This window comes from Peromyscus leucopus, chromosome 15, assembly GCF_004664715.2.
Source record: "Peromyscus leucopus breed LL Stock chromosome 15, UCI_PerLeu_2.1, whole genome shotgun sequence".
In the NCBI taxonomy this organism is placed as follows: domain Eukaryota; kingdom Metazoa; phylum Chordata; class Mammalia; order Rodentia; family Cricetidae; genus Peromyscus; species Peromyscus leucopus.
Genome location: NC_051076.1, coordinates 50928773 through 50938387, shown reverse-complemented (window position 1 = coordinate 50938387; position 9615 = coordinate 50928773). Strand labels below are relative to the sequence as shown.

At 37.8% G+C, this 9615-nt stretch overlaps 1 long non-coding RNA gene across 1 annotated transcript in view; it reads left to right on the top strand.

Annotated features, from left to right (window-relative positions):
- Positions 1–338: 338 nt before the first annotated feature.
- LOC114707205 overlaps positions 339–9615 on the top strand; it is a 33511-nt gene continuing 24234 nt past the window's right edge. Inside the window, exon 1 of the long non-coding RNA XR_003736619.2 lies at positions 339–545. This is a non-coding gene — a long non-coding RNA (uncharacterized LOC114707205). The remainder of the gene's footprint in view (positions 546–9615) is intronic.

The following is a 9615-nucleotide window of genomic DNA, read 5'->3' as shown; positions in this document are numbered from 1 at the left end:
TTCTTAAAGGCAAATCACACACAATATTTCTGGTCAAGGGGATGAAAAGGGAAAAAGAAATCTTGCAAAAGCTGAGCTTTCCACCCCCTCCCACAGTTTCTGGAAGGGATGACTTCAGTGGCTCCTAACTGATTCTGCCCCTGTAAAATCCTACAGTCATTCTTCCACACATAAAGGACAAATAGGCAGAAGAGGAGGATCTTGATGCTTTCAGTTTTAACTCTTCACCAATAGTAGAAAAGGCAGAATGCCTAAGCTATGGCTCTGTGGCCAATAGGATGGCTGTGTGTCTCTCACATGACTGCCTGCCCCTGCCTTTCGCATGGGCTCTAATTTAGTTCAATTCAGAACTGCAGATAGTACGGTTTCCACAGGAGCGGGGATGCCTGAGTACAAGTGGCTGAGTTCCGAGGGACTTTAGGAAATGCTTCTCCGGCTTCCTGGGCAAGCAAACAGGACTCTGCACCTGCACCCCAGCCTGGGGAGAAGCCCCTGTTCTGCCTGCAGGCGTGAGGAACTACAGCCAGAAGCAGCATTTAGAAATTGTAAGTATACATTTCTTTCCGTCAAGTGTGCTGATTCAAATAGTTTTCTGTCAGAAGCGTAAAATATTCGAAGATTTGTCAGGGAATTCTTTCATGTGTAGTTTGAAAGGTAGCCAAAGGGCAGGGAAGCATTCCAGGAGCATTTGTTGCATGCTTTCTTGTGTGAAAGATAAAGAATTAAAAAAGAAAAGTCAGGCTTTCTGCAGAGTAGCTGCAGGAGGCTCCGCACTGGGACATTGCTCCAGCACGTTGCTTTGTTCATAGGGAAAAAATGAAGGCACACACACATATGTACTTAGTTCTTCTTTTCTCTCTTTATGTCTAATCAGTTTTGATTTGTCCTCAGGAAAAATAAAAGACAAACTTTGCTGACTCCACTGACTGGGGCACCCCACACTTTCCAGACATCTGACAGTTATTATAATTAGCCATGAAAGACTGCTGAAGCCACTTGGAGGCAAATAGCTCTTAAATCTGAACAATGGCTTCAAGCCAGGGCTTTCTTTTGATTCATTTTCGAAGTGTTTAAAATTTTACAATAATGACCGAGACTGAACTAGGTTTTGGGTTTTGTCCACAAAATGTGAAATGAGGTCCGAGGAGGAGTGCTGGTAACTGAAAGTGGTCACACTGTGGAGAAGGAAAAGACAGCTTTCTGTCTTAGGAGGAAGGCCTCCATAGAAAGATTTTTTTTTTTTTTAATTCCTAATAGGGTGGGGTGAGGATGTGGGGGTGGGGAGGAAGCATGCCGAAGCTTCTTCATAGAAGAATCCTCAAAGAATAAAATAATTTAGGATTTCTTCCTGCTGGAGGGAGCAAAGCTATAAGCTCACATCTAAGTTACATTTGTGGTAAGATTTTTTTTTTTTTTTTTTGATGGAGTTTTAAACAGAAGTGACATTCAGAGCTGTTTTTTTTTTTTAATTTATACAATAATTGGAAACAAATGGTAGAAAAATGTTCCTGTTACTGCTTTTTTTCATATTCAGCTAGAGCAATCCAGCAGTGTATTATGTCTTTCCTTCTAGAATCATCCAAATCCTTAAAAAGTTCTAAGTTTAGTCTCGTAAGAAATGAAACTGCAAATCAAATCCGTGTGATTATGACTGATGAGGATTTTGAACAAAGCCCCGGACAGAAAGAGAGTTTATAAGAACACACTGCCCTCCCCATTCTTAAAAGAGAATATTAACTCCATCAATTATTGAAAGGAATTATTCAAAGGCTCCAGACATAACTAATTATGGCTTAGAGAGGTGCCAGAGCTGAGTCTGTGCTGTAATTATAAAAGTCCAAGACACTAGGAATCGTTTTTTCTAAAAGGAGGCTTGAGCACGAATTTTCACATAATCTTTTAAAAATACACCAGTTTTTCTTTGTCTGCTCTCATGGTATCTACACCTCCCCCACCGCCGCCCACTGTGTGCTGAGACACCTGAAGGCTAGACATAATGATCAACAGAGCTCCAGCCTGTCTGGACTCCAGCCAGGTTTTTTTTTTTTTCTCTCCCCCCCCCCCCCCTTCCACAATCAAGGAGCTTGCACGCAATGCATGCCGAGCCTATTCCACTGCTATGTGCAGATCCGGGATGGAAGTCGTACACATACTGCGGAAAGATTAAAGACAACAATATCCCCTTTCTCCTACCCTAGACAGACTCAGTGTTTAACCCTTTCGTTACCTTTAAAACCAAGATGTCTCAAGCACTCGAAGGCAGGTCCCCAGGGACTCTGCAACTCCTGCACCATTTCACGTAGAAGCACACGCCTCATTTGGTGTGGAAACCCCATCTCCACGGATCCTGGCAGAATATTTGAGGATTCACAGTGTGTTAACTAAACGAAACAGAATTCGCCTGTGTGGGGAAAGCATTTTTGAACAAACTTAAGCTCTATAAGATCGCGGGTGGGTGGGTGGGGAGCAGAAGTCGGAGGTCTGTGGGAAGGTTCTTGCAAGCTTTGCAGAGGGCTGCAGAGGGTTTCTGAGGGTGCTGTTCTGTAAGCACCGTTCTGTTCGCCTCGGTGTCTTTCTCTCATTCTCTCACACACACTTAAGACGTACACACCAGCCAGACAAATACATCACAGCGAACCCAGGTTAGCTGGTGATGTCATCACAGATAAAATTTCGCCTTTGTGGGCAACATTTTCGATCACCTAGACGCCAGCGTCTGCTGGGTGTGTGCCCATAGGAAGTTCAAGTGTTTGTGGGGTTAACCGACACCCACAGGAAGACAGTCTTTTCTTCGGAGCTATCGCTCTCTTGAAGACGTGTTTACGGGGCAGTATGGGTGTGCTTATCATGATATATGTAGTCAGGCAGAGTTCTCCATCTCCAGAACGCCTTATTAATATGCTGATTGAACATGTCAGAGGTGGCTGAATTTCAATATGAATGGGTGTAGAAATGAAAAGCGTTTAAAAACCATTTAGCTCAGCATTTTACAACACTAACAGTCGTTATGAATCAGTATTCGTCATTTGCTATTAATTTTGGTGACTTTTAAATGATTTTTACTATTAAAATTCCTCGAGGAAAGGTTAATGTATACAAATGATTTTGAAGTGATGTCCATTCTTGTGCCTTTGTGAGTAGGTCTCTGGATTAGATGAAACTTGGATTCAGTTTTTGTGCAGGACTTCCCGCTCTTTATTTTTCCTTTCTACTTTGTGAGTCTTGCCCTAAAGAGTCACTCACCAAACAAGTGCTCAGATCTTTATTAACGTACGTATGATATTATTTTATTTTTCTTGCATCAAATGGAAGAGAGATAATTACTTTTACCACACTGTATGACTGGATTTGAGATACAAATGGAGAAAATTCTAAATATATACTACACCTTAGCTATCAAGTTTTGATATGTAACTTATTAGTAATATAGGATGATGGGGTATATACCAGCCTGGCATTTGATATACAATTTTGTAAGCTCTGGAATTCATTCTCTGTGCTTCTAATTTAGAAAAGCTTTTCAAAGCACATGTGTCTCTGAACAGTTCCACTAACGTATCAGCACATCAACGGATTTATTTGCCAATGTATTGTGTGATTATTTTAAAGCAAGAGAATAAAAAAAAAAGATTGCTTCATGTGATTATTGTTCAGAAAAGTATATAGTTGAAGAATTGACACATTTTGTGCTTAGAAAAACAGTTTAGGCAAGTTGAGTGGCATTTCTATGGTGTAGCGCTCCACTGTAAACTAATAAATAGATTTTTTTTTTTTGAGGCATGACTTTCTAGCTTTATGTAAACCATCCCTTCCAACACATACTAGAATCCTGAGTCCTGGCCTGATGAAAAATAATTTTATTTTCTTTATCCAAGAGAGAAAGTGAGGAAATAGTTTTATTTAGAGTCCACCTACTTTCTGAAAGCCAGGCCTGCTTTTGCCCTCTGGGGACACAGGTTACTAGAAAGGCATCTTTCAAAGACAAGAAGATAATGGACTTGATTGAAATAGCGGGACTACGTAAGACCAAACCAAGAACAAATGGTTTTTCAGAACATAACGAAGAAAGAACAATTTCCTATGGCTCATTCTCCTTTCACACTGGTAATGACTTATTGGAGACGGCAGAACCAACAGTAGATGAGTGTACCCAAACACAGAACAACCAGAGGTATTTTATGTCAGGGATGGATCAAGACTCTTTGGTTACAGAGAATATTCTTACTCCAAGTTTTTTGTTGTAGATTTCACTGGCTGTGTGTGCTTCTCAGCATTAGCTGAGGCTGTGACCGTGTATGCATTATATTTAACATCTACATTGAAACACAGTCTGCGACTGCAATTCATTTTTGTTATTATATTATATATGTGTTTGAAATTTTGTAGAGTGTGGTGTATTTTAATACAAGGAAATTTGGGTAACAACACCAACTGATAATGATTCTTTCTAAGTGAGAATTATGCTCAGGTATTGAATAAATGAGTTTATTGACAAAATAATTATTATGGGTACTTCACAGAGGAAAAAAAAATACTTTAATCAACCCCTAAACTGCAGTCCTAATTTGATGGTCAGAACCAAAATGACTACAAAACTAGACAGTTTTTGAACACTTGGAGTCCTAAAAGTAGACTCAGCAATCATAATCTCTCTTCATGAAGAGAGAGACTGGTTTTTTTTTTTTTTTTAAGCTTAGCCTGTAGGTTGAAGGCCTGACATTATTGTGCACAGATGCCCAAGCGCTCTTCAGAGAGTACACAGGAAACTCTGGTTGCAATAAGCAAAGAAGGGAAGCTGGTTTGGCTGCTTTAGGCTCCACATTTTATTCCTCCAATCTGGATGCGTGCTACACTCAAAATTAATCTGAGTGAGGACTATCAAAGTTATTTTTGTAACTTACAAAAGAGCCACTGTTTTGTTAGACGCCCCATGAAGGCAGAGAGTTCGGAAAGTGATTGACTGACCCTCTGCTTGCAGCCCACTCAGGCTCAGTGAGGCGCTGGGGTCAGACGGGCTCATGAATCACTGATAGGAAATGAACCCAATGCATATTTGGAGGTTTAAAAAGAAACATTTAGGACAATGTGTGTGTGTGTGTGTGTGTGTGTGTGTGTGTGCCGTAGATGGATTTTGAGTTGTTTTTTTGGCACATCTTTTAAAACACCAACCCTTAGTTCAGCTGAAACAACTTTTTATACGTATAGCTAGGGCCAGATGGCCGCACACTCCTTTCTTATTTAGATGAGATTCTTCCTTTCAATAACATCTTTCTTCCTGACCTGCTTAAAAATTCCAGCGAATGAAATCAGCAGAGGATTTTCAATTCTAATTGACCATGTGGAGAGGAAGGACGGGGACAGAAATCAGGGGAGGCTTTGTGAGGCTCAGTTCTGTCTTTGTGCTTCACCCTACCAGCCAACCTAAACTGACTGAAAATATTTAAAAATTTTACCATTAATATAGCTGCAATGTTATTCTTCAGTGAGAATCGTTTGATGGATCTGATTCTCTTATTTCATCTTAAAATTCAAAAAGTTTGCATGCACTTACACAGCTTGGTTTTCCTGGGTTAAAAAGTACATTAAAATGTTAGCATGATGGTTGAACTGGCAGGAAAGAATGGAATACCATTTTTATTTTCCCCATCATTTAAATAAATTGTTATTAGAATATATGTATGCATTTTCAGTTTTCCATGGAAATATCAATTATCAAGATTTTTGGTTTATTATATATATGAAAAATAAGTAAAGAAAAATATTTTCCTGGAAGTTTATCATACTTTTACTAGCAAATGTATTAGAAATAGAAGATGAGATATATATGTGCATATGTATATAACATAATATGTAGTTCAGTGATTTATGTATTTTAAATATATAAATATAATACACAGTTCCATTAGTTATATATGCTTTGAAAGTGGACATCTACTTTGGTAGCCATCCATTTTTTTGTTGTTGTCAAATTCTTTTTAGGGACATGGTGATATTGAGGCTTGAACCCAAGGTCCAACATGTGCTAAGCACCCATTCTACCACTGAGCCCTCTTTTGGATAAAGTCTTAACTCAAATCATTGTCTTTATATTTATTATTGCAGTTAAAAATATTCTGTTCTAAAAGTGTATTTTTGGAATGGCAAACCTGTGAGATCCTGACATTACTTTGACATACAAACTTACAAGAATAGTTGAACTCAAGGTGCACATTGCAAAAACAGGTAGAAATTAAGAAAATCAAGATCAATTATCAATTTCACTGAAAACTGAAGAGGGCTGACAGCAGTTTCGTCCATGGTTTCATAGTTATTCTCATTATTTTGAGGGGAGTTATCTGGTCTGAAACTAATATACCGACTGTCCAAACAGAGATGCTTTATTAAAGGCCACACTATGCAAATGTTGGAAAATATATCTTGGGAATGGAAACACTCATTAGGATTGTGTGTGTGTGTGTGTGTGTGTGTGTGTGTGTGTGTGTGTGTGTGAAAGTTCTACAAAAATTGAAGAAGACTGCCCGTGGAATCTACATTTCTGAGAGTCATTATCTAGCCACTAATACAATGAAGTCAATTCTTTAGAAACCTTGGGAAAATTAAAGTTCTGATATCTTATATGTATCTTCCTGTGAGTCAATTTGTCCTTCCGTGCATTAGGGTGAGAACTGTCATCATATGTTTAAGCATTTGCTTTTATTGCTGTTCTCATATTAAGTGATTTTTTTTTATAACAACTTAGAATTGGAAAAGCCAATTACAAAAGTAAGTTCATAGCTGTGATTTAACTAAACCTAATTTATCCTATGTGATTATGTTTAAAGTCCTAAGAGATCAAAATTATGAACTGACAACAACAATGACAGTGAGGTGGCATCTAAGATGTTAATTTATAAATAGTTAAAACTCATCTTTACCTTCAGAACCATAAAGCGTATTTAGTCATGAATTGTAGCTGGGATATAGAAGATGATGTGTAATGGGATCATGAGAATTATTAAATTAAATTGGTATTGAAATTTTTGTTTGTTCTTACCAAATAATAAAAATATAGATTTAAATAAGGATAATGACTCTAGGATGCTTCGATTTCCCTCTTTTCTGTTGTATGACTGGCTACTAAGCAAGTCTTGATTCTGTGGGGTTTGTCTGTTCACAAATATTTAATACAACAATAACTCTTTACATCTCATTAAAATGAATGTTGGCGTTTTTCATTTATGTAGGTTCCTGGTTGAAATTTCTTACTCTATTTTGCTTCATGGATCCTAACTTTCATTTAGGTAAAAAAAAATCCAGGAAAAATTACAGTCAATTATGGAATCTTTGCAGCTGTGCAAAATGTCTGCCCTCACCATAGTCCCTTTCCTGTCCTGTGAAACCGTGGGAATGACTCTGTCATGGAGCTCCATGGGAAATCCAGGCCCGCTTCAGCTCTCCCTGGACACCATTTGCAGCTTTCCACTCTTAGGACTGTTCTGCAGCTTGAACTTTGCTGTACAGCAGTCACCACCTCCCATCCAGTGTGATGTGCACTCAGCCATTGGGACTAAGTGAGCTTTTGCCTCATCCTTCATTGAGACGTTTGTGAGTCACGCACATACTAGTGTGCTCTTGTGTTGTTTTCTTATTTTATATTCTTAACTGTAAAGGAAGCAAGGCTATCTGGACAGATGCGAGGATAAATATAGGGGCTCACACAGATGTATTTGGCATTCTGAAAATCTGGAGTGTCATAAACACAAGCCACCGAATTTGCCTTGGTGGCTCTCACTCCTAGCTTGTGCCATGAGCCCACCTCCAAGTGGAAGAGTTCTCTCATTTAATAAGCTCAAGGTGGAGGCCCAGTTTATTCTTGTGTTCCCCTTGAGTACATACATTTCCTGGCAGAAAACAACTGATTTAAAGGAGCGAATTTCATTTCATTTTATTTTTTTTAACAAAGGTTAAAGGGAACAACCAGAAGACAAGTGTGCAAACATAAGATTATGCTAATAAAATTATCAGAGGACAAATTGTGTCACCTAATCTGAAATTAGAAGAGTCTCAAAATTTGGACGTTTTCAGCACTCATAAGCACATATGGAAACTCATATGTAAATTTAACTTCTATGTGATAGTAAGTGAAAGAAAGACAATTCCTTTTAAGGGTTTAAGTATTCATTTAAGTCTACCGCAGTGGAAATATTCATGAAAGAGACACGTTTTGCTGATTGTGTAGTTGTTTAATTGTCTTGATCCATTAGTCATTTACCAGAACTTTATTCAAAACATTTTAGGAGAAAAGGAAGCCCTCAACCAGTACTCTGTCTTAGGAAACACTTAAAGCGCCCCTTGTCCTGGAAAGAGTTATGGATGTAAGCTAACAGTGGCATTCTTTGGTTAAGAAGGGAATGCAAAAGGGTTAAATTTTAAAATCTTTGTGAAGGGGAACGAGGGGGAGTCTCTGGAAGATAAAACCTAAACCAAAACCAAAGGCTAAGCTGCCAGTGATTTGGCTGTATTTATGGATTATGGCACATGTTGAAAAGAGAGAAATCAGATGTAAGATGACGCTGCGGGGGGCGTCTGGACTTTTCACTGACTCTGAAGTCTGTTTAGTCAACGCTTATTAAGGCCTGGTGTTGACCTTTGCCCCCTTCACTCCTCCCTGTCCCAGGTGCAACATTTGTGCAAGTGCTTGACCATTATTGGGCACTCGGAGCAAACTTCCCGTCCTGAATGAACAGACCATGCTGAACATTCAAAAGCTGCATAGTGGTCATGATGGGCACATTTTTCAAGGCTCTGTAAACTTACACCAATTTCCTTTCTAATTCATAAACAATGAATGCGGGTCTTCTTTAAGCTATACATGAGGCTGTTAAAGTACAACTTGCTTCTAAAACACATTAATATATTAGTATTATAATATTTCTGTGAGGATGTCTAAAATAGCTACTTCTACCCAAACTGAGTCTCTTTCTAGGGAGCATGGATGTTTTTGTATAGGTATTTCTTTTAAATCATTGTACTTATGTGTATTCTAAATAAGTATACTCTTATATTGCACATTCTTAAAACATTTATTTTATAAGGTGCAACTAAGAGAGAGAAAAAGACCAAAAACAATAGCATTTTCTAAAACCTTGGAAAACTTTTTGCAATGAGATCTTATATATTATATTTATGTGTTTATATTGTATTTTAGAAGTGTAGGCAGTTTAACTAAAGCAGCCAGACTCATGCCTTTAAAATATAATGATAAATTGCATGCATGAAGCATAATATGTTTCAAAACTCAACCATAGAACACAAGTGAGAGAGAATGTTAGACAGCTATTAAACCACATTTAAAAAGACTGGACATTTTGTTTTATTTTAAGTGTATTATTTTAAACATACTTTTGAATTCCAAGAAAAATTGAATCTCTGACTTTTGACCAAAAACATGATTTTGAAATTCACTGGTGGGGTCATATACAATGTTTCTCATGGCAAAAAAAAATATAGAGAGTAAACTTTATATTAACTTTAAAGTATTTCAAACTATACAGAAAATTAAAGGCAAAATAATATTTAGATCCACGTAATTACTATCAAGATTTACAATTTATTTCTTCCAAACAATTAAAAAAA